This window comes from Rhinopithecus roxellana, chromosome 5 (genome assembly GCF_007565055.1).
Source record: "Rhinopithecus roxellana isolate Shanxi Qingling chromosome 5, ASM756505v1, whole genome shotgun sequence".
In the NCBI taxonomy this organism is placed as follows: Eukaryota; Metazoa; Chordata; class Mammalia; order Primates; family Cercopithecidae; genus Rhinopithecus; species Rhinopithecus roxellana.
The window spans coordinates 129,399,037-129,423,550 of record NC_044553.1 but is presented as its reverse complement, the minus strand read 5'-3'; the positions used below and the strand labels follow the sequence as shown (position 1 = coordinate 129,423,550).

General features: G+C 36.9%; 1 pseudogene; it reads left to right on the top strand.

Moving 5' to 3' along the window:
- The first annotated feature begins 15,047 nt into the window (after positions 1-15,047).
- On the top strand, positions 15,048-15,106 carry LOC115897915 (annotated as a pseudogene).
- Positions 15,107-24,514: the final 9,408 nt, after the last annotated feature.

The following is a 24,514-nucleotide window of genomic DNA, read 5'->3' as shown; positions in this document are numbered from 1 at the left end:
CTGAGTCCTTCCTAAAGATATTAAAGAGCCTATCTTTGCTTTCTCCAGTGGACACATCCTTTCTTTGCTTGCAGGACTGGATTATAAAACAATCTGTTTTCACAGGGAAGACTTTATGGGTAGCCTCCAAAAGACCTTGTCCAATATCTTCAGTTTTTCTAAAATTCTTTTTTTCCTGTAAAATTTGAAACTCTTTGGTTTCCTGTGGTCTTTTATGTTACCACTGAGACTGACCCATTTTGCCTTTTTCATGTACTTTTTTGCATCTGTGGTTATCACTAAAATATGAATTCCTTGGTATAGATCTAGGAGCCCTGCATTCTAACTTCCTAAAGACGTTTTATAATCCTCTGCAAGTTTTCCTCTGTTCTGTCTGTGCTTTGAAGAGCCTTTGACAGGGTCTCTCATCTCAGAGTTAAATGGCTTAAAATCAACCACAGATGTTTCCCTGTTGTGAGGGTAGTTTAACATGAAGAGGTCATTGAGCTTTGGGGTTTTCTGGCTGTCTGAACGAGAAGAAAAATTGTTCAGAGGGAGAGATGGGGGAGAGAAGAAGAATAGGATAAAGTCTATTTCGTTTGAGTTATGATTTGTTGGTATCTAAAACAGAGAGAGAGTTTTTTTTTTCTTTTGCCCTGGCTAAGAAATTTCATAAGAAAGCAATTTTGAATTTCTCAGATTAATTAAAAATGTAGACTATTGGATGTTTGGAATTTTGATCTATTTTTATTTTAATGCACCTCTTAAATAATTTTGTTCATATAAAAACTTCCCCCAAGTGGCTGCTATAATTGTAAATCATCTCTGTTGAAATTATGCCATTTAAATAAGTATGTGAATGTGGGTTATATTATAAATATATGGAAGAAGAAGTCCAGAGGGTGTTTGGAAATAGAATGAGACTGGAGGCATACCCATGAAAATGTGGTAAAACTCTGAAAAAAATGTTGCTTATGACCCGTTGGGTCTCTCAGTCTAATTTCCACATTGTCTAACTTTACAACTGAAAGAATTTGCAGTTTCTTGGGGGTACCTAAGATTTTAAGAGGGGATTATTCTTAGAACCAGACGAACGGTCAAGACAAGATTGAGGAGAATTGTCATAGGTTTTGATAAGGACCTAGGGAAAAATTTCCCCAAAGGACAGCAGGCTGAGAAGGAATCTTACAAACTTCTCCATCCCTGGGGCTGTCTTGAGGGACGCACTCACCTGGGTCTCTGTCACTCTCTTCCCTATACATGTTCCTTATATATACACACATGAAGGGCAAGGACAAAGGCGAAGAGTGGCACCACTCGTAATAAGGCAGTTTCACCAAAAAGAAATTTTTTTCAAGTCTGATCAAAGTGTTTCTGAAAAGAGTTCCTTACTCAGGAGACGAAATAATCTCAGTATACTGAGAGTGCAATGAAAGTATATTGGGGCTCAGTCCAATTTGATTTACTTAATGTAGTGTTGCACTAAGAGATAGTCCTGACCAGGAAGCTAAAAGGATATCTGAGGAGGACACTGAATTAAGGTTCTGAATTAAGGTTCTTGTGCCTAGGCTGCAAAGAGGTCTCAGTCTTTATGGATCTTGGTGAGATCTCCAAGATTGTTCAATACTGAATTCCTAGAAATACAACCTGAAGAATATTTTGACAAGGCAAAGCTGAGTTTATTCTTAATGTGGTAAGAGAAAGCAATCCCCTGATAGATAGATATTAATAACATTTTGGACAAGGAAGGACAATGTTAGAATATTTATGAGACTTTAAAGACTCATTTAAAATTGCTCTTTAAATGCCAGGGCTTGATTAGGATTTGGTAAGGATTATGATAAAAGAGTTTACTGTTGGTGGTCACAGCAAAGATTTGGAGGTGAGGGATTCAGAAGATCTTGGAATATAAGCCATTGATGTTTTCTGTTGATGAGTTAATAAGTTTCTAAGGAAGTTCTTGTAATAATAAACATTATTCACAACTTTTATTTTTCTGAGCAAGAATTTACTGGAATAGTAAAGTTATGCCAGTGAAAATAGTGGAAAATTTAAATTGGAGACAATTAGTCATGAGAGTAGACATGATTTGGTTTCTCACAGTGTCAGTTAACAGTTCCCCTCTGTGCAGATCCTTCAGTAGTTTACATGTTGTTTATGATAAACATCCGTAGAATGGCCCACAAAACTGGACCTGGTCAAGCCCACTTTCTGTCACCTCTTACCTCTTAGCTACTACTTGCTGTTCTGGAACCTCTGGGCCAGCTTCTGCACCAGATTCTGTCTTGGCCCCAAGCCTTTTCCCACCATCTCTCTCTCTCTGCTTACTCTTCGGCCATCATCAGTTGTCAACTAGGCGAATCTGGGACACTTCTCTAAGTATCAATATCACCAAAGCATTGCTCTTTACCCCTTTTCACTATTTTCAACACTGATCATTTCATATAAAATCTTACTTAATATTTTAAATGATTGTCCATCTCCTTGCACTAGAATGTAAACATGCTGACTAGAGATTTTTGTCTGTGTCTTTTACTGCCCCAGTACCAATTCTCTGACTTTGAAGGAAATAAAAACTGTCTTAAACCTGAAAAGAAAGAGCTAAATTGGCTTCCAATTCTTTGAAGTAAAACTTTACACTTCAAAAGAATTGCTCTGGCAAGGGAGAAACTGCAAGAGAAATTTCAACTTCTAGGCCGGGCGCGGTGGCTCAAGCCTGTAATCCCAGCACTTTGGGAGGCCGAGACGGGCGGATCACGAGGTCAGGAGATCGAGACCATCCTGGCTAACACAGTGAAACCCCGTCTCTACTAAAAAATACAAAAAACTAGCCGGGCGACGTGGCGGGCACCTGTAGTCCCAGCTACTCGGGAGGCTGAGGCAGGAGAATGGCGTGAACCCGGGAGGCGGAACTTGCAGTGAGCTGAGATCCGGCCACTGCACTCCAGCCTGGGTGGCAGAGCAAGACTCCGTCTCAAAAAAAAAAAAAAAAAAAAAAGAAATTTCAACTTCTTGCTCCTCAAAGAGAAAGACAAAATTATATAAAATTTTGAGGAAGGGTGGCATTTAGGTTAAATTTATAATAAGCAGTATAGCTGGGTTAGATGGAAGCAAATGGAGTTGGTCAGATGGGGTTGATTTGATCAAAGCCAAGTAGAAATGATTGGAAGGATTAGCGAGCAGACCAGTTCAAGCAGTGCTTGCTGATGTCGACATTTAACTGAAAACTCATTTTGACCAATTTTGCAGCTTCCTGAGTATGGGGTGAGGATATCCTTTTCTTTAGGGGAGAATAGGATTTTCAGCTTCTTTTGTACATGTGATGATGCCTTTAAGCAAGGGTGATATTTTTCATTCTCATGACCAAAGCACAGACCATAAGTCTGAACACAGAACACTATATATGGTAATCTAGGTACTGTATGTGCCTTTGTAGGTGATTGCAATTTTTTCTTTATTTAAAATTTTAAGAACACTTGAAGAGTAACTTTTACCAATCATTTAAAAAATATTGATTAAATTATAAAATCCCTTAAAAACACAGCTAATGAAAAAGACACAAAAAGAAATATAAAATATAGCTTTAAAGACACTGAACCCATAATTAAAATATTCCCAAACAATAGTGCTCCATGCTGAAATGTTTCACTAGCAAATTTTTACAAATATTTAAGGGAAAAATATATAATTTTCATTTTCTCAGGACAGCTGACTTCTAGTAACTAAACATGACAATGAACTGTAAAAAATGGAATTTACAGAACATGGCTACTAGGAATATAGATCCAAGTAGCCTAAACACAATAATAGTAAAACGAATTATGTGAATTTATTTATTTATTTATTTATTTTTTGAGACGGAATCTCACTCTGTTGCCCAGGTTGGAGTGCAGTGGTACGGTCTCTGCTCACTACAACCTCCACCTCCCAGGTTCAAGTGATCCTCCTGCCTCAGCCCTGCTTGTAGCTGGGATTACAGGCACGCACCACCATGCCTGTTTAATTTTTGTATTTTTAGTAGAGACAGGATTTTTCCATGTTGGTAAGGCCAGTCTTGAACTCCCGACCTCAGGTGATCCACCTGCCCCAGCCCCTCAAAGTGCTGGGATTATAGGCATGAACCACTGCACCCAGCCGAAATATATTTTTTAAAAGGTCACTGCATTACAGTCATTTGAGGTTTACTTGAGAAATGAAGGTTTTTGTTTTTAAACATTCAAAAAAGCATTCACTTCTGGTTTCAGCTCTGATATGTGAAGAACTTGTATGTTATAATTACTGTCCTTATAACAAGATAAAGCAGAACAAACTGAAAAAAGAATCAATTATTTAATTGAACCCATCAGAGAACTGAGGCATCAGGGAAAGTTGCCACCCCAAAATCTGGGGACACCAATTGATACACAGCTGAAATTTGCTTGGCTGGAACAGAAACCACTGGAGCCACAAATTGATAGGAACATTTAAATAGCAATTTAGATGAATAGCTGGGCTGAATGTGGACTAGAGTGAAAGGAAGAAACTCCTGGGGACCCCCACATTTTTGTGGGTTCTACCTCCAGGAACCTCAACAATTTCTCATGGTAAAGGTTTAAGAAAGATCCCCTCCTGCTTCAGAAAGGGGGAGAAGAGTAATCATTGTGAAATACACCCAGAGCGTTCTTCATAACAAAGACCTAACCTCCAGGGGAAATATTTTACCTGAATATTTTACCCTATTCTCCTAAAGGGATAAGGGGAAGGGCATTCCTTTCATTCCAGCTTTCTCTAGCTTTCCTGTTTTACCAATCAGGAAATAAAAAACCCACAATTGTCAGTAGAGGTCAGTGCTTCAAGGAAATAGATGGGAAACACAAGAACCAGAGAAAAGAGTAGAGAGGTCAGGTGGAGCTGAGGGAGAGGTTCTGCTACTGAAGGAATATTTGTGATGGTTATAACACCAAGACACAGGCACACAGAGACTTATTCAAAAGATTGTCGAACACTCTCCCGTGCGTCTTACCACCCCACCAGCAGTGTTCAGTGTAATAGTGGATTACAGTTGAAAGAGAACACCAGTTCTCTCCGAGGTGTACTTAGGGAAGTCCGAAGTCAAGAGCAGAAACCAAAGACCCTAGAGGGATTTGGCATTTCTGGTGCCTCTAGTAACAGCAAACATTAAACAAAGCCCAATTCCTCATCAGATTACTGTAAATAGTGCTCTAAAGCCCCGTTTACCTCAGTACTTACTACCAGATACAATTCAACAAAAAATTACAATGCATATCCTACGACAAGAAAAAACAGAAGAGAGAAAGCAGTTAGCAGAACCAGACTCAGAACAAAGACGTTGGAATTAACAATAGGGATTTAAAATAACTATGATTGATATGTTAAGGACTCTTAGACACATGCAAAAATAGATGATATAAGCAGATGGAAACAAAAGAACCAAGAGGAAATGCTGGAAATAAAAAACACTATAACATAAATGAAGAATGCCTTCAACAGGCTTATAAGTAGATTCAGCACAGCCAAGGAAAGATTCAGTGATCTTGAAGATAGGTCAATAGAAATTTTACAAACTAAAATGCAAACACAGAAAAAGAAAAGAATGAAGAAAATGCGACAGAACATCCAAGAACTGCGGAGCAATTTTTAAAGGTGCAACGTAGCTGTAATTGGGATACTAACAGAATGCAGTATAGAGCATAATATATGTTTGAAGAAAAAATGGCCAAGAACCTTTCAAAATTAATAACAGACACCAAACCACAGGCCCAGAAAGCTCAGAGAACACAAAACAGTAAAAATGCAAAAAACAAAAACAAAAACAAAACAACAAAACAAAACAAAAACAATAAAACCTACAAATATCATATTCAACCTGCAGAAAGACAAACAGAAAAAATCTTTAAAGAAGGTAGATAAAACATCCTGGTCTTCTCATCAGGAAAAAAAAAAATCCTAAAGTAATAATGTGGTAGTCAATTATGGCATATGGATATGTGGAGAGAATGGCAGCAATGCCACCAGAGATAGGAAAAAAATGGAAATCCTCTAAGGCACCTGCACTAAGCGTGAAGTGGCATGGTGTAATTTGAAGGTGGGTTTAGATTAGTTAAAAATGTACATTGTAGCCAGGGTGACATAGCAAAACCCCGTCTCAAGTAAGAATACAAAAATTAGCCAGGTGTGGTGGCACACATCTGTAGCTCCAGCTACTTGGGCGGCTGAGGTGGGAGAATTGCTTGAGCCTGGGAGGCAGAGGTTGCAGTGAGCCGAGATCGCACCCCTGCATTCCAGCCTGGGTGATACAGCAAGACCCCTGTCTCAAAACAAACAAAAATGTATATTGTAAGTTCTAGCGCAACCAGTTAAATAAGAAAAGATAATTGATATGCTAAGAAAGGAGATACAATGGAATCATGTAACATGATCAAGTAAAAGTAGAGAACACAGTAAAATAGAGGTCTCAAAGAAATAGTAATGCAATGACTAGAAAGCAGTTGCAAACATGGAATATATTGATCCAACTGTGTAAATAATCACTTCAGATGTGAATCATCTACATTGAAAAACAGAAACTGTCAGAATGGACTAAGACAAGACCCAACTAAATGGCTACAAGAAACCTACTTTAAAGATTTGAAAATGATAATAATAAAAAAATTAAAGATTTGGATACTCTAAAAGTAAAGGGATGGAGAAAGATATAACATGCTTACAGTAATCAAAAGACAGCCGGAGTAGCTATATTGAATTTCAGACATAGCAGAATTCAGAACAAGGAAGGTTACCAGGCATGAAAAGTGGCAGTACATAGTGAGAAAGGGCCAGTTCTACAAGAATATCTAAACGTGTATGCACCTATTAACAGTGTCAAGATATACATGAAGTAAAAGTTGGTAAAACTGAAAAAAGAAATAGATAAATCCACTATTATAGTCAGAGGTTTCAACATCCTTCTGGCATAGACATAAATAAGAATATTGATAACCTGAACAGCATTATCAATTAACTTGTTTGATGCTTACAGAGTACTCCAACAACAGAAGAATATACATGAATATACGTTGTTCTGAAGCTTACATGAAATACTCATGAAAATAGATCATACTATGTGCCATAAAACAAATTTAAAACATTATAAATCATACTAAGTACTCAGGTCACAATGTAATAAAACTAGAAACCAATAAAGACATAGCTGGGAAATCTCCAAATATTTGGAAACTGAAAAACACATTTCTATATAACAGACACATCAAAGAACAAGTCATTGGAGAAAAAAATTATTTTGAACTAATTCCAACTGGACAATACTGGTTACAATTTGTGGGATGCAGCTAAAGCAGTGCTTGCAAGGAAACTTTTAGCATTAATAGTTTTTTAAGAAGAAAAAGATCAATAATCAATCTGAGCTTCCACTTTAGAAAAATACAGAACAGTTGAACCTTAAGCAAACAGAAGAAAAGAAATAATAAAAGAATAAAGATCAATGAAATGTAAAACAGGAAAACAGTAGGGAAAACCAAGAAAACCAAAAGTTGATTTGTTTAAAAGATCAGTAACATTGCTAAACTTCTAGTCTGGCTAAGCAAAGAAAAGAAAAAAGACAAATGACCAATATCAGGAGTAAAGGAGGGGGACGTCAGTATTGATCCCATGGACATGAAAAGGATAACAGAATACTAAGAACAACTCCATGCCCCCAAATTTGATAAATGAAATGGACCAATACTTTGAAAAGATAAACTACCACAACTCCCAAAAGGAAAAATAGGTAACCTGAATAGCAATATATCTATTAATGAAATTGAATTAATAATTAATAACCTTCCCCCAAAATAGCACCATGCCCAGAGAGTTTTACTAGTGATTTTTACAAAACATTTAAGGAAGATACAATACCAGTTCTCCACCATTACTTCCAGAAAATAGAAACAGAGGGAAGACTTCCCAACTCATTACATCAAGCCATCATTACCCTAACATAATAACCAGATAAAAACATTACCAGAAAGAAAAACTACAGACCAATATCTCTCATGAAGATTGACATAAAACTCCTCGACAAAACATTATCAAATTGAATTCAACAGTGTATAGAAAAATGAGTACCATTATGTACATTATGGGATTTATTCCAGGGATGCAAGCCTGTTTCAACATTCAAAATTCAGCCAATGTAATATACCACATCAATAGCCTACAGAAGAAACATTTTATTATTATATCAGTAGATGTAGTAAAAGCATTTCACAAAATTGAATATTCATGATTTTTAAAATCTCAGCAATCTAGGAATACAAGGAAATTTCCTCAACTTGATGAAAAAATTCTACAAAAAGCCCCACAGCTAATATCATACTTAAATGTAAGAGATTATATGTTAATTTCAGGAACAAGGAGAGGATGTCCTCCAATTCCATGCAACATCATACTGGAAGTCTTAGCTAGTGCAACAAGACAAGAAAAGTGAATGAGGCATACAGTTTGTGATGGAAGAAATAAAACTGTCTTTACTCAAGGATGACATGGAGAAAATCCCAAAGAATCCACAAAAGAAAAATCTGGAGCTAATAAGTGAGTATAGCAAAGTTAAAGGACATAAGGTTGATGTACAAAAACCAATTGCTTACCTATAAACCAGTAATAGTCTATTGAAACTAGAAAAAAACTATAATAGCACCATAATAAAAGCAAACAAAACCCTTACATATAAACCTAAAAAAAAAAAGAGGTTCAGGATCTATATGTCTGTATGTAGAAAACTAAAAAACTTTGAGAAAAGAAATCAAAGAAGATAAAAATAAATTAAAAGATATATTCTGTATCCATAGATGGAAGACTCAATATTATAAAAATGTCAGTTCTTCCTAACTTTATAGACTCAATGCAATTCTATTCAAAATCCCAGCAGGCTATTTTGTAGATACTGACAAAGAATAACCAACACAACCCTGAAGAAGCGCAAAGAGGAGTCATACTACCTGATTTTAAGACTTTTACTAGAAGCTGCAGTAATCAAGACTTTGTGGTACTGGCAAAAGAACAGATACAGATACATAAGTTAATAGTTCAGAATAGAGAGCTCAGAAATAGACAGAAACAAATATAATTAGCTGACCTGTGTCAGGGAGCAAAGACAATCTGATGCATAAAAGAAGAGTCTTTTCAATTAATGGTGCTGCAACAAGGGGATGTCTATATGCAAAAAAAGTGAACCTAGACATAGGTTTTAGATGTTTCACAAAAATTAGATCATAGAACTGAATATGAAATGCAAAACAATAATTCTAAAAGAAAAGAGAAAATGTATGTGATCTTGGGTTTTGTGGTGGGGAACACCAAAGACACAGACCATGATGGGAAAAAAAACGGTAAGCTTTTAAAATATAAGTTCTGTTTGGAAAAAGGCACTTAAATTAATTAAAAGATAAACCACAGATTGGGGGGAAATATTTTCAAAACACATATCTAATAAAGGTATTCCAGTCAACCATATCGAGAACTCTTAAAACTCAGCAATAAGAAAACAAATGACCCAATTAAAAAATAGGCAAAAGATCTGAACAGGCACCACACCAAAAAACAAACAAAAAATACAAATGATAAATACACTTATGTAAAGATGCTTAACATTTTCTGTCACTGGAGAGAAATAAAATACCACTACACATGCACTCACGTACATGTACACATGCACCACACACAGTATGCATGACACATGTATTCACATATAATAGAATGGCTAAAATTCATCCAAAGCCTGATCATGCCAACTTCTGTTGAAAAGGCAAGCAACATTCATTGGTGGTGGGAATGCAAAATAGCACAGCCACTTTTGAAGACAGTTTGGCCGTTTCTTAGAAAGCTAAACATAGTCCTGCCATATATCTAGCCACTATGCTCCTTGGTATTTACCCAACTAATCTGAAAACTTATGTCCACATAAACACAAATGAACCTTAATGTACACAAATTTTAAAAAATCATTTAGGAGTTTGGGGATATAGTGTCTGACAAAAGAGTCCAGCTGTTTTACAAATGGATTAAACAAGCTTACGAATAAGGTTGGGGAGGAAAAGTAATGATTTAAGTAACTTTGAAAATGAGTGGAATCTGTAAGACTAGAGGCAAAGTGACTGTACATGAGCACTGCACTCTATTTGATAAAGTTGTTTTCTGTAGGTTTATGAGTTAGAAATTCTAAATCATGATACATATATTGGAATTGAACAATTAAGTAGATGGTATACATTTCTTGTTGTTGGAATGAAAGGTTACAGGCAAGAAGAAAAGAATGATTTGTAATGGATTAGAGTTGGAAACAGTGTAAACTTATGTTTAATATACAGACAGATGGCTACACATAGAAATATAGGTGCATGTATTTACATAGTTATTGTACACACCATTTGTCAACTGAGAATGTCTAGAAGCAATGACACTCTAGTAACAATGGGCGCACCTAGAACCCAGCCCTTAGGTTTTAATACCATTCTCCAATAGAACAAATCAGGGATCCTTGTAGAAACGGCGGATAATAGGACTGGGTAGGAAATGTACAAGATGAGTCTGGAGCATCTTATGGTGACAGAGAGTAAGGAGGTACTAAAAGAATAACCTCACATTGGTGAAAATATGTCAAAGGGACTCAGGAACCAACCAAAAGAGCTTCCAGTGGTCAAATCTGGAACAAATTTTTAAAAAATAAATAGCATAATGTTAGATTACAACCCAAAGTATAAAATATCCATGAATCCATATTGATGCAAATCAAATGAATAAATAAATTGGGGAGAACATAGATCTTTTGTGAAGCATAATTTCATATAGTTTTTATAGATACGTTTGCCCTTAAGGAGGTTGAACTCCTTACTCGTCAAGTGTGGGAAGAAAGTTACTAGGTACAGTGGTGACTTTCTTTCAAAGAGTACAGGGTGGAAATGGGGGACAGAAGGGAAGAGTAACTGTGCAGGGAAGAAATCCGACAAGCACTGTCTCTGCATGGTAATCAAGGTTACCATCGGTAGTGATAAATCATGTTGATAGTATATACCTTTGATATGATGTGATAAGAATTGCACTTTACCTCTACAGTCTTCCTTCCAAAAACCCGTAAGATCAGTATCATCATGAGAAAAATCATCAAACAAGTCCCACGTGAGATATACTCTACAAAATACTTGACTAGTTTTGCTCAAAACTGTGAAGGTCATCAAAAAGGAAAGCTTGAGAAAGTGTGACAGCCAAGAAGACCCTAAATAGACAAGACAAGTAAATGGAATATGTCATCCTTTATGGGATCCTGGAAGAGTAATAGTACATGATGTAAAACTATGGAAATCTGAATAAAATGGGCTTTAGTTAATACTAATCTATCAATATTGGTTCATTGAGTGTGACAAATGTGCCATATTAATGCAAGATGTTAACAGGAGGGGAAACTGGGTGTAGGGTATTTGGGAACTCTGTTTCAGCTTCACTTTTTAAAAAATCTTAAACTATTACAAAATGTTTACTTCAAAAAGGAATTAAAAATCACTCAATGTAATTGAATTAAAATGAATTAAAAATCACTCAATGTAATTCACTATGGTAACTTAAGAGAGAAGAAAGTTATATGATCATATCAAAAGAGAAAAAGCATTTGATAATATATAAAAACTATTCTTTATAAGTCTCTTTATTGGAACTAGGAATTTAGGAACTAAAAATTGAAACAAAATTTAATGAGATAAAGGGTATTTACAAAATAAATTAATTGTAAAATTATTGACAGTGGAGATAGAAAAAGCTTTTTTATGAGATTGGGAATAAAATAGTGATTTTTTTTTCTCATCATTTCTATTCGTTACTACACTGGATGTCCTAACTAGGGGAGTACAGTCATAGAATAAGGATTGGAAATGAAAAGGTATACATTTCATTATTTACAGACAAGAAACAAGTCTGAATGTGATCAATTAAAATTAGGAAGTGAATTGAGCAAGATTGCTGGGTTAAAAAGCAGATAACTAAAATTAAATGTATTTCTATGTAAAATGACAAATGAAAAATGAAGTTTTTAAAAGATAACATTTTTGGGAACATCAGAAACATCAATACCATAGGAAAAAAATCACACAAAATATTATGAAACGTTATGGAAAGGAAGCAAATAATACCTTGCAAATGGAGAGATATAATATATTCAGAGTGGCAAATTCAATTACATATACTATTCATGTTAATTCTCCCCCAAATTCACTCAAAGATCCCAGTGCAAGAGCATTCTAAAGCTGAATGCCTTTTTTAAAAATGTTCAATCTAATTTCAAGAATTGTATATGATACAAAGAGTCAAGAAGAGCCAAGATAGTCTTGATGAAGATGGACAATTTTGCATGAGTTACAGGGCCAAAATTTAAGGCCCACTATCACAAGGTTACAGTTACCAACAAAAGACAGAAAACTAGCCTAATGGAACAAAATAGAGATTCCACAAGCAGATGAACAGAGATATGATTACGTGATTTATGATAAAAGTGCCACTCCTGCATGATGAGGAAAGAATGGTTTGTTCAATAGTGCTGGATATCAATACGTAAAAAAAAGTGAAGTCCTTTTCAAACCATACAAATAAATCATTTCTAGGTGTAATGCTGGTCTATTCATGTTAGACAAAACAGTAAAGCTTCTTGAGCATGACATAACATAGGAGAATGTCATCATAATATGGGGGAAAGTGAAAAATACCAATAACACTAAGCACAAAGGAAAACATTGATGAATTAGTTTGCATCCAAATTAAAACTTTTATTTCTCAAAGTATATAATCCATGAAGAAGCATCATATAAAAGATACAACATTTACATGTCAAAAAGTTAGAAAACACTTAAATGAGTACTTCACAAAAGAGGATATCTAAATGGCCAATAAGCTTATGAAAAGGTGTTCAAGGTCGTTAGCCATGAGAAAAATAGTTCAGACAACAGTCAGATAAACATCTTCCGGTATCTCTAGACAGTCCCCAATTTATAATGGTTTGATTTACATTTTTCCACTTTGTGATGTTGTGAAAGTGATATGTATTCAGTAGAAACCATACCTTGGATTTTGATTTTTCATTTCCTGCCCTAGCCGCTGGCTGTATGACACTCTAGTGAGGCTAGGCAGCGGCAGCGAGCCATAGCTCTAGCAATCATGCAGTTAGGAAGGTAAACACCAGTACTTCATCGTGTACTGTGTTGCCATCATTTTGACCCACTGTAGGCTAATGTAAGTGTTCTGAGCACATTAAGGTAGGCTAGGCAAAGCTGTGATGTTCAGTACATTGGGTGTACTAAAAGCATTTTTGATTTACAGTGTTTTTAACATAGTGGGTTTATTAGGAGGTAACACCTTCATAAATCAAGGATCATCTGTATAAAATTTAAAAGTCTACGTGTTTTTAGAATTCTCTTAGTATTCACTGAAGTTGAATGGAGGCAACATACCCTCAGGCCAAAATATGTATATATTAGATATGGTGCCATATCTAATAGCAAAAATTGAAAACAAAGTGCCCATGAGGAGTTGAACGATAAGTAAACCTTAAAATATGCACATATTCTCTCAAGGAACACAGATACTATTGTGACTAATTCTTCTCCATGTGCGATCCACATAGATGATAAGATCCTTATGAGAAGAACTTAATTTTACACTTGAGCTTTCCTTTGATTGAAAGATGAGAACTCTTGTGATTATTGGTATCATCTCTATGATGTCATATTATCTAGATTCACATAGTCTTAGCACCATTAAAATAGAAATTCTATTTGTGGGCTTCAGATAATCAGTCCCTTGTGGGAAACTTATTTTCATCCATCTATTTCCTTCCAACTGAGCAATCCCTTATTTTATGTTAACCTGATTTTAGTGGTTCATTGTCATAATTTTTAGAAATTACACCTCATTTTTTTCCTGTGATTTTACTGTATTGAAGTAAATCTGGTTGGCATGATATACAATATTACATGAATGAAATTTGCCTTTGGTAACTGAGAAAGTTCAAATAGACCTTGGTTCTAGGGAAGACTTGTTTCTAAGGAATTTAGATTCATTCTTTCAGACAATATGAATATCATTATGGGGTCTTCTTCATGAGTTATGTATGTGAAGGGATTCTTGTAAGATTTTCACCTTTTACCTGAGCTTGCCTTGACTGAAAGTTGAAAAAATTTTGTAATTCATCGGTATAATTTCTACAGTGCAATATTTATTTGTATCTAAGCATGCAAGTAGACAAATTCATCCCTATTATAGTATTTCAGGTTTGCAGTGCGTTATGACGTTTGTAGATCATTGATGGACAATGAATATTCAAGGAACCTGGCAGTTGTACCCAGAGGGGATTGAGATCCAGATACTTGTTTGTTTGCCCATAGATATAAAATTCAATAAAATTAGGAGCTTCCTGATATCTAGTTTACTTTTTTAGGAATAACACCCATGAGATACAGTTCTCATCTACTGCCCTAGTCCTGTCCTTAGATAAATAACACCAGAGGAAGAAGACTCTCTGGCCTCTTACATCAGGAACACATGAAAAGCCACATTGAATCTGTATGAACTCCAATGTACTTTCACAGAAGGGGTTAAGGATACCAACCCTGGTTGTAATTTTTAGGACCAAATATATATATATATATATATATAAATTATTTTAAAAATATATATAAATTTTAAAAATATATATTTTATATATATATATATATATATATATATATATTTTTTTTTTTTTTTTTTTTTTTTTTTTTTTTTTTTTTGAGATGGAGTCTCGCTCTGTCACCCAGGCTGGAGTGCTGTGGCCGGATCTCAGCTCACTGCAAGCTCCGCCTCCCAGGTTCACGTCATTCTCCCGCCTCAGCCTCCCGGGTAGCTGGGACTACAGGCGCCCGCCACCTCGCCCTGCTAGTTTTTTGTAGTTTTTAGTAGAGACGGCGTTTCACCGTGTTAGCCAGGATGGTCTCGATCTCCTGACCTCGTGATCCGCCCGTCTCGGCCTCCCAAAGTGCTGGGATTACAGGCTTGAGCCACCGCGCCCGGCCTGGCTTGGGTCTTAAGGAGGTTTGATGACATAAAAATTATGCTCATAAGTATTATGCTGAGACCCATTCTTGGGAGGAGATGTGGGGGTGACCTAGGCTATGCAAAACACAGCTATGGAAACAGAATTTATTAAGAGAAAGAACAAGCAGTCTGAGAATTTAGATAAGAGACTGTAATAGAATAAAAGCATCAGATTAGTGAATGTTGTCCTAGTAATTTGGAATAAAAGTAACAAAAAATGGAGTCAGACTACTAAATGGCAAAAATAGGGACTTGAAGAACTTAATTTTATACCTGAGCTTTGCTTTGATTGAAAGTTGAGAAATCTTGTGATTTGTTGGTATCATCTCAAATCAACTTATTTTTCATCTCAACATGAAGAATATCAGCTCTAGCCTTTTGGAATTTCAGCAACTCAAATGCTTGTTAGAACTTATCCAGGACTGCTTGGAGGACCCAAAATACTAATAATCCATATGCCTTTTTTTCCAGCCAAAATTAACTATCTTAAGAGTTATTTTTCAGTGCTCTGAGGATATCCACAAATATATCCCAAGGCACTCTGCAGTATGTTTTCAATCTACGGCCCTGCGCACTGGGGATGCACACTGGATTGTTGAATGGAGTGTTGCCTCCATTTGACTTTGATTGACTAATGGGACAGACACAATAAAGACCACTTGGGAGCCCCCTCATGAAGGAGGGCTACGAACTTGGAGTCCAGTTCTCCACCTCCCCTGACAGGTGGGCTATTCAGTGCCTTGGGAATCCAACATGAAGGACTGCTCATAGCAGCCCTTGAAAACTTTCACAGAATGTGAACTGGGAGAAGCTCAATGCTGTACTCACAAGCTGGGTGACTTCTCCATTGATTTTTACCATAGTTCACTGAAATATTTTCTAAACTAACAGGTATAAATTCGCGGACAGATTAGAATAGATCCTTGGTCCTCTCCATTTTTCTGGCACTTTTGTTGCCAGGAATTCAAATACAACTAAGAGAAAAAGTGGGTAGCTGGCAAGAACAGATAATTTCTCAAATATTGGTAGCGGTAACTCAACTTTGAGAAAATATGGAGAAAGAAAAGGAAAAAAAAAAAAAAACCCTTAAGACTGCAGTGTTAGCTGCCCAGTTACAATTATTCACAAAGTAACAAACACTTCTTTGGGCCACCAATAAATAAGAGGGCACAAGCTAATGGGAAGTTAATACATCACTCTTGTAAAAAGTCAACACATTAGAAAAAGGAATCTTGGATAAGATTGAGAAAGACGCAAGGGATAAAACCTGACAAGCTTTACAGCCTCCTTGAGGAGGTCTTCCCTACTCTATAAAATCAGAAAATAGTTGGCAAATGGAGAAAAGCATGGGCAAAATTGATATAATGAGGAAACAGAGCTGGGAATAGGATAAACTTACGTGTCTGTTTCTTTTTCCCATCTTTTAATCTTTCTCTACCCTTTCCACTGGAGACTGGAGTAACGTATTCCACAGTTTCTACAGACCTTTTCTGTTTTATCCTAAAGTAGGAAAACATCCAAGATATAAGTATTTCTGGACTATCTCCTACCTATTCTTTCTCCTCTGAGGTTTTCATGCAAATAGGCCTTCTCTAAGGAAAATATGCCTTGTCTCCTAATATTCCCAGTAATCTTTTAGGAAAGGGCCTGCTGTGTAAACCAAGGGCTATGATCTTCTGTACTCTGAAGAGAGTGCTTTTGGAACTGGGATGCAAGGTATCTGCATGGCTAAGTGTGGGCTTTTCTGAAACAAAAGATGGCTGTGAGAGAGTGGGAGTCTCACTCAGTGCTGGAGAAGCACCCCCAAGTTACAGAAACTAAACCCGTATCTATGAGTCCTAGGAAAAAATGATAATGATTGAATAAAAGGGATCAATACCATTTTGTTAACTTACAAAAGAGAAAAACCTTGGCCATGTATAGAACATTTTCTCTATTTTTATCTCAAATACAATGTAATTAGAAAATTTAATAAAATATGGCATAGAAAAAAAGGCACATTCACTACATGATGCTTCCATATTGCCTGTGAGAAAGTTAGGAAAACTTGACAGGGAAGGTCAAACTGTTTATAGATTTACGCATGATCTTAGAGAAACAAGTTGTGATTCCTCTGACACTTGTAAGTCCCAATCTTGCTACTATCTTAATATCTGTTCCTGAGTTATCTAAGTATTTTTCTGTCATGGATTTATGTTCAATGTTTTGTTCTCCACGTTTAGCTGGGGAGTTGAGGTTCCTGTTTGAGTTTACCTGTGGAGCGGGAGGCTTTCAATATTTGTGGCAGTGGATCTTCCTGGAATTCAGAGAGTCACCTACTGTATTCTCTGGGCATTTATAAGAAAATGTAAAGAATTTTCCTGACATTAGGATTCCATGCTAATTATTATTGATAGCTGCTAATACCTTACATGCTAGTAAAGAAGACATTTTAGCTTTACTAAATTTCTTAGACTCCCAGGACATAAAACCTTGCTAGCTAAGTTGCAATATTATCGAACCGAAGTAAAATATTTGGAATCTGTGTTCTTGGCAGATGGAAGGTGGTTGCATCCTGAAGTCAGCCTAATATACAAATGAAACTACATACTAAAAAAAAAAAAAAAAAACTTCACTGATTTTGAGGATTAGTTGTGGATCTCTGCCTTTTATGAAAAGGCTAAGCCTCTCACTGAGATGTTACATGAAACATCACTAGAACTTTTTATTGAAGTCAAAATAAGGCTGAAGAAGTCTTTTATGCCCTTAAAATGGCGGCTATTTCTTCACTTGTATTACTTTTTTAACCTTGTTTAAAAAGCGGTTCTACCTTTTCTGTCTTGAGATTAAGGGTTACTCCAAAATTAGGCCTTGATTATAGGCACATTGCTTACTTTCCTGGGTTCTTGTATTTTGTTTCTCTGGAAATGCCATGATATTTACAAAGTAGAGTGGCAACCACTCCCCTGATTGAAAAGGCTGATTCAGTCCTTGTCTCTGGGAAATGTAACTTACTTACAAGTACTTCATGTCGTTACTGCTATTTTACAAGTTCATAAGACACCGTACTTGTCAGTGTGCTGTCAAATGAGCTAAGAACAAGTCTTCCCGTCTAATCCTAATGCTATTCTAGGCAGGTGTAACCTTTTGACAGCTACTCTGTGGCCAGATCTTGACAGAGTAAGTTGAACATGACTGTCTCGGAGTCATTGAGGATGACACTGGAGCATGGTCTGGTTTATCTAATATTCCTATTCCCAATGCTGACTGAATATTCATCAATATATTCGGTGTGAAAGACCCACAAGGGAATATAAAAGCATCTTCTATGGTAATCAACCCTCTTGAAGCATAGAGCCTTCTGTTTTTCAAAACATAAAATCAGCCCAAGTGGCAGAATTGTAGTTATTATACCAGCTGTTAAATTAGCCACCAGTGGTAAAGCATATACCTATCCTGATATTAACTATATGTCTGTGGTCTGTTATGTGACCAGCCAACGTTGGAAGAATAGATGCTTAATATCAATAGGAACTAAAATGTTACATGAGAAACTAATTTCCGATTTAATAGAGTCATTCAAACTTCTCTAACAGATTTATGTAACTGATTGTAAAGCTCACACTGGAAAACAAGATTAACTCTTTAAAAAGAAATTAATTTGCAGACCTTTAAACTGGGGAAATCAAACCCCTATCACTTCTATCGAAAACCTCCTATTCATAATTTCAGAAATAGCCAACTCTGTAAGAATTAGAAAATTAGGAGTGAAGGAGAACTAAGATGAACACCACAGGAAAATGAGAATTATATAATGAAATCTTTCCTTTATTCCAATTGTTATATGATTGAGTGGCTTTTTCATACCACCAACAAGTTCATTCAAGCAAAAGGAATATACTGACAACTTGAAATCTCTGTAATAAGATCATGTAATTCAGGAAATAATATGAAGATATGCTGTTTGTCAGAAAAATTCTTTACTTACCTAAGATAAGTCAAGAAAGCCTGCTGAGGCCAATGTTACCTAGGATCTCCTGGCACAAGAACTTCATAGAACTTCCACCTTTAGAAGATATTCAGTATTCTTACCAGTGTTGTGTATTGGTGTCTGGATAGGCTAAAGCAGATGCTCAGCGATCAAGCTCTTACTGAATCATATCATCTCAGCCGCTGGAATTCCTGAATATCTGCAATCCAGTAGGGGAAGTCATTCTATGTGTATGGGAATTTGGGAGCTTTGTAATGCTCTACAAATACCAATAACTTGCCTACCTGTTATCCCCAGTCTTCTGAACAAGTGGAATGAATGAACCACGTGCCCTAAAGAATTATTTAGCTAAAGTATGTAAAACTTTACCATCCGTTTCATTTAAAATAAGATTAAATCCCTCTAGCAAGCATAACATTTCTCCCTTTGAGTTTGGAAGATCTACGAGTCTTGGGCTTAAGCCTAACCCATTCTCTGATACAATGGAAAACCCTCATGACCATACATGATACTTAAAGAGTTTGTGGGTTTCCCTGGGGCTCACCTTGCCAACATGTGGCCAGATGCTGAAAAAGCCCCCCCGGGAATGTGTCATTGATATTGAACAGGAGGCTCAGTCTGTATCAAAGTGTTCTGATGACAGACTATGATCACACTGGACAGCACCCTATCAAGTGTGGCTGAGGATTCATAGTGCTATCAAGATGAAGGAGAAACCCAAGTGGATACGTGCTTCACATGTGAGACCAATATCCACCACTGAATGGGCCTTAAGGATAAATTCTCTAGATAGTAACCCTGAATAATGTGGAAGCAGAAGAGAAAAACTTATCTGACAGCAGGAGAGATCGACTGTTTTGTTCTTAATTATTTTGAGCATTACAATTTTGATACTTAGTTTATATCAATTGAGCATAAAGCTTTAGTATCTCAACCTCAAGGAATTTTGTGGTAATTAAAAATTGTCCTGAATATGAGATGAGGACTCAATGAACCCCTTTCTTTGTCATAATACTTCAAACTCACCAACTGGATGATTTAAATTTAGAAGAAATGAAAAATTTCACATCTTCCCACTGATTAGCCAATATTACTGAAAAAAAATCTTAAATATCATCACCCTTTGTGTTATTGAAGATACTGATGAGAAGAAATATTTAACTAATTGAACATAATTATATTCAAATTGAAAGTCCCTGAAGGTTATCACAAAGCTCTAACAACTCTGTATCTTTTCTTGTTTGTTTGCTTTTGAGCAGAAAACTCTTGTTGCCCAGGCTAGAGTGCAATGGTGCTATCTTGGCTCACCGCAACCTCCACCTCCCAGGTTCAAGTGATTCTCCTGCCTCAGTCTCCCAAGTAGCTGGGATTACAGGCATGCACCACCATGCCTGGCTAATTTTGTGTTTTTCATAGAGACGGGGTTTCTCCATGTTAGTCAGGATGGTCTCGAACTCCCAACCTCAGGTGATCCACCCACCTCAGACTCCCGAAGTGTTAGGATTACAGGTGTGAGCCACCATGCCTGGCCTGGCCCAACTCTATGTCTTAAATAGCCATGGGGATCCAATTTAATAAAGCTTAAATAGATGCACAGATGGGGAGGAAATATCCCAGCCCAAATGATGAAGGTTAGTTTCTTCAAAACCCCCAAAACATATCATCCCCTAAAAATGAGCTTACCCTGTCTAGAACCTGGCAGTCTCCAGTCCCCATACTTATGAACTCAAGGATAATTAAATGGTCTGTATCATTTAATATTACAATAGCTAATGTGAGTAAATGGAATTCTACTTGTACATGGTAGGCTTTACCACTATGAAATGTTTTACACAAGGACTAAAATGGCGCTATGATCAAACTAAAATAGATTTCTTTTCTTAATAGATGGGGTCTGGCTTTGTTGCCTACACTGGAGTGCAGTAGCACAATCACAGCTCTGTATTGCCTGTAACTCCTGGACTCAAGGGATTCTCCTGTCTCAGCTTCCTGAGTAGCTGGGACTATAGGGACATGCCACCATGCCTGCCTTATTCTTTCTTTCTTTCTTTCTTTCTTTCTTTCTTTCTTTCTTTCTTTCTTTCTTCTTTCTTTCCTTTCTTTCCTTTCTTTCCTTTCTTTCCTTTCTTTCCTTTCTTTCCTTTCTTTCCTTTCTTTCCTTTCTTTCCTTTCTTTCTTTCCTTTCTTTCCTTTCTTTCCTTTCTTTCCTTTCTTTCCTTTCTTTCCTTTCTTTCCTTTCTTTCCTTTCTTTCCTTTCTTTCCTTTCTTTCCTTTCTTTCCTTTCTTTCCTTTCTTCCTTTCTTTCTTTCTTTTCTTTCTTTCTTTCTTTCTTTCTTTCTTTCTTTCTTTCTTTCTTTCTTTCTTTCTTCTTTCTTTCTTTCTTTCGTCAGGGTCTTGCTCAGGCTGGTTTCAAACTTCTGGCCTCAAATTATCCTGCTGCCTCAGCCTTCTGAAGCACTGGGTTTGTGAGCCACCATACCTGGCCAGAGATTATTAAATATAGTATTAGGGGGAATAAAAATTAGGACTACAATTGTAAACTCTTCTGATATAGATACAATTACTGATAAACTTAGTGCTTTGGACAATTTGCAGAAAGATGCAAACATGATAGAATCAAAATCTAAACAATCTGTTCAAATATGCATTAGTGGTATGACAGTTTCAAATAGCCCACTGAACTAGGAAATATTCACTACCAAGGAGGTCAAGTATAGTGATGTGGTCAACCTGGATATTGACATGAGATGTTCTTATGGAGTGACAGCTCCACTTGATGCTGTCCTATCACAGAATATTACTACCTGATGTTGATATCATTAACAATTGAATACAGAAAGTAAGGTCTCTCTACAAGACAAGACCAACATCTCCGTAATATAAATGGGACTCTGAGTGTAACAGATTTAGGGTTTCTGAAATAATTTTGAAAGTTAAGGATCAAAAGTTTGAAAGTTAAGGTGTAAAGTTAATTACACCTGTAATCCCAGCACTTTGGGAAGCTGAGGTGGCTGGATCACGAGGTCAAGAGATTGAGACCATCCTAGCCAACATGGTGAAACCCCATATCTACTAAAAATACAAAAAAAAATCAGCTGGATATGGTGGCACACACCTGTAATCCCCGCTACTTGGGAGGCTGAGGCAGAAGAATCACTTGAACTGGGGGGGCAGAGGCTGCAGTGAGCCGAGATCGTGCCACTGCACTCTGGCCTGGTGACAGAGCGAGACTCTGTCTCAGAAAAAAAATAAAATAAGAAAAAGAAAAAGAAAATTAAGGATCCTACCAACAAAATTGGAATATGAGACTGAGGCAATTCAATTCCAGCTAAACCCAGAATTGATTATGTTGATGAACACATGAATTTCATGTGTGTGAAAACATGTGAACTCCTCGTTGTCAGTCTAATGAGAGTGACAGCAAAAAACACATCGAAAATGTAGGGAAATGACAATACAGAGTGAGCTCATAACTGCATTCTAGATACTGGGATTGCTTTCTATTAAGGTATATAATTTTAGATCCTTGAGGAATCGCCACACTGTCTTCCACGATGGGTGAACTAGTTTACAGTCCCACCAACAGTATAAAAGGGTTCCTATTTCTCCACATCCTCTCCAGCACCTGTTGTTTCCTGACTTTTTAATGATTGACATTCTAACTGGTGTGAGATGGTATCTCATTGTGGTTTTAATTTGCATTTCTCTGATGGCCAGTGATGATGAGCATTTTTTCATGTGTGTGTTGGCTGCATAAATGTCTTCCTTTGAGAAGTGTCCGTTCATATCCTTTACCCACTTTTTGATGGGTTTTTTTTTTCTTGTAAATTTGTTTGAGTTCTTTGTAGGTTCTGGATATTAGCCCTTTGTCAGATGAGTAGATTGCAAAAATTTTCTCCCATTCTGTAGGTTGCCTGTTCACTCTGTTGGTAGTTTCTTTTGCTGTGCAGAAGCTCTTTAGTTTAATTAGATCCTGTTTGTCAATTTTGGCTTTTGTTGCCATTGCTTTTGATGTTGTAGACATGAAGTTCTTGCCCATGTGTATGTCCTGAATGGTATTGAACTAGAAATACCATTTGACCCAGCCATCCCATTACTGGGTTATAAATCATGCTGCTATAAAGACACATGCACACGTATGTTTATTGCAGTGTTTATTGCAGCACTATTCACAATAGCAAAGACTTGGAACCAACCCAAATGTCCATCAATGAAAGACTGGATTAAGAAAGTGTGGCACATACACCATGGAATACTATGCAGCCATAAAAAAGGATGAGTTCATGTCCTTTGTAGGGACATGGATGCAGCTGGAAACCATCATTCTCAGCAAACTATTACAAGAACAGAAAACCAAACACCGCATGTTCTCACTCATAGGTGGGAAGTGAACAATGAGAACACTTGGACACAGGAATGAGAACATCACACACCAGGGCCTGCTGTGGGGTCGGGGGAGAGGGGAGGGATAGCATTAGGAGATATAACTAATGTAAGTGATGAGTTAATGGGTGCAGCACACCAACATGACACATGACACATGTATACATAGGTAACAAACCTGCATGTTGTGGCCATGTACCCTAGAATATAAAGTGTAACAATAAAAAAGTATGTAATTTTAGAATACCTCACAAATAGCCCATGCAAAATCCTGCTGAAAGGCAACCATAAATATAGAAAGAATATGTAAAAAAGTGGCATGGTCTAGTATATGCCAAACAAGGCAAGGGTGTATAAAAACCTTAAGGTCCCAGTATGAGAAATCATGCTTGTATTGCTTGTATTGCACACCCATGAAAAAGTCTTCGAAAAATTATTTTTAAAAACTACATAGAATGGGTAAGATGAGGAAAAGGCATAAAATGGTCAAAAACACTGGGAGAATTCAAGGTTAATTTTGACAATGTTAATACAAATAGAAAAACTGACAAAAAAGAAAACACATCTTACATTCGAAAACATATAAGTAGTTGTATACAAATGAAGATACGTACCAAAAATAAATTACAGAATATGAATCCATATATATATATATATATATATATATTGTACAATTTCAAGCAATTCAAAAGTAAAAAGATGCAAGACAATAAAATATTCACAAACACGCTCGAAAAATAAATGCTGACGTCCGAATTAGACCAGTTCAACAGTAGTGTGGGGCGTGGATGGGGACCTACCGCAAAAATCACGTGGCGCCCAGGCCAAGGCTGCGATTTCCCGTGCGCGCTTGGAGAGGATGCCTGGGAGGGCGCCCACCATGCCCAGGGGCAGGCTATGTGACTGCCAGGTCTGCAGCTGCGAGTGGTTTCTGGGCCAGCCTCTCTGGTTGGTCATGACCTGGTTGGTGGCCTTAGCCTGTGCCGCGTGGTCCTGGAGTGGCCCGGGGGTCTCGCCGAGGGAGCCGGCTTGGGCAGCGGAAGTGCTCCCGGGGGCCTGCAGTAGGGCACACCCTCTGCATCTTGTGCGAGCCCAGTG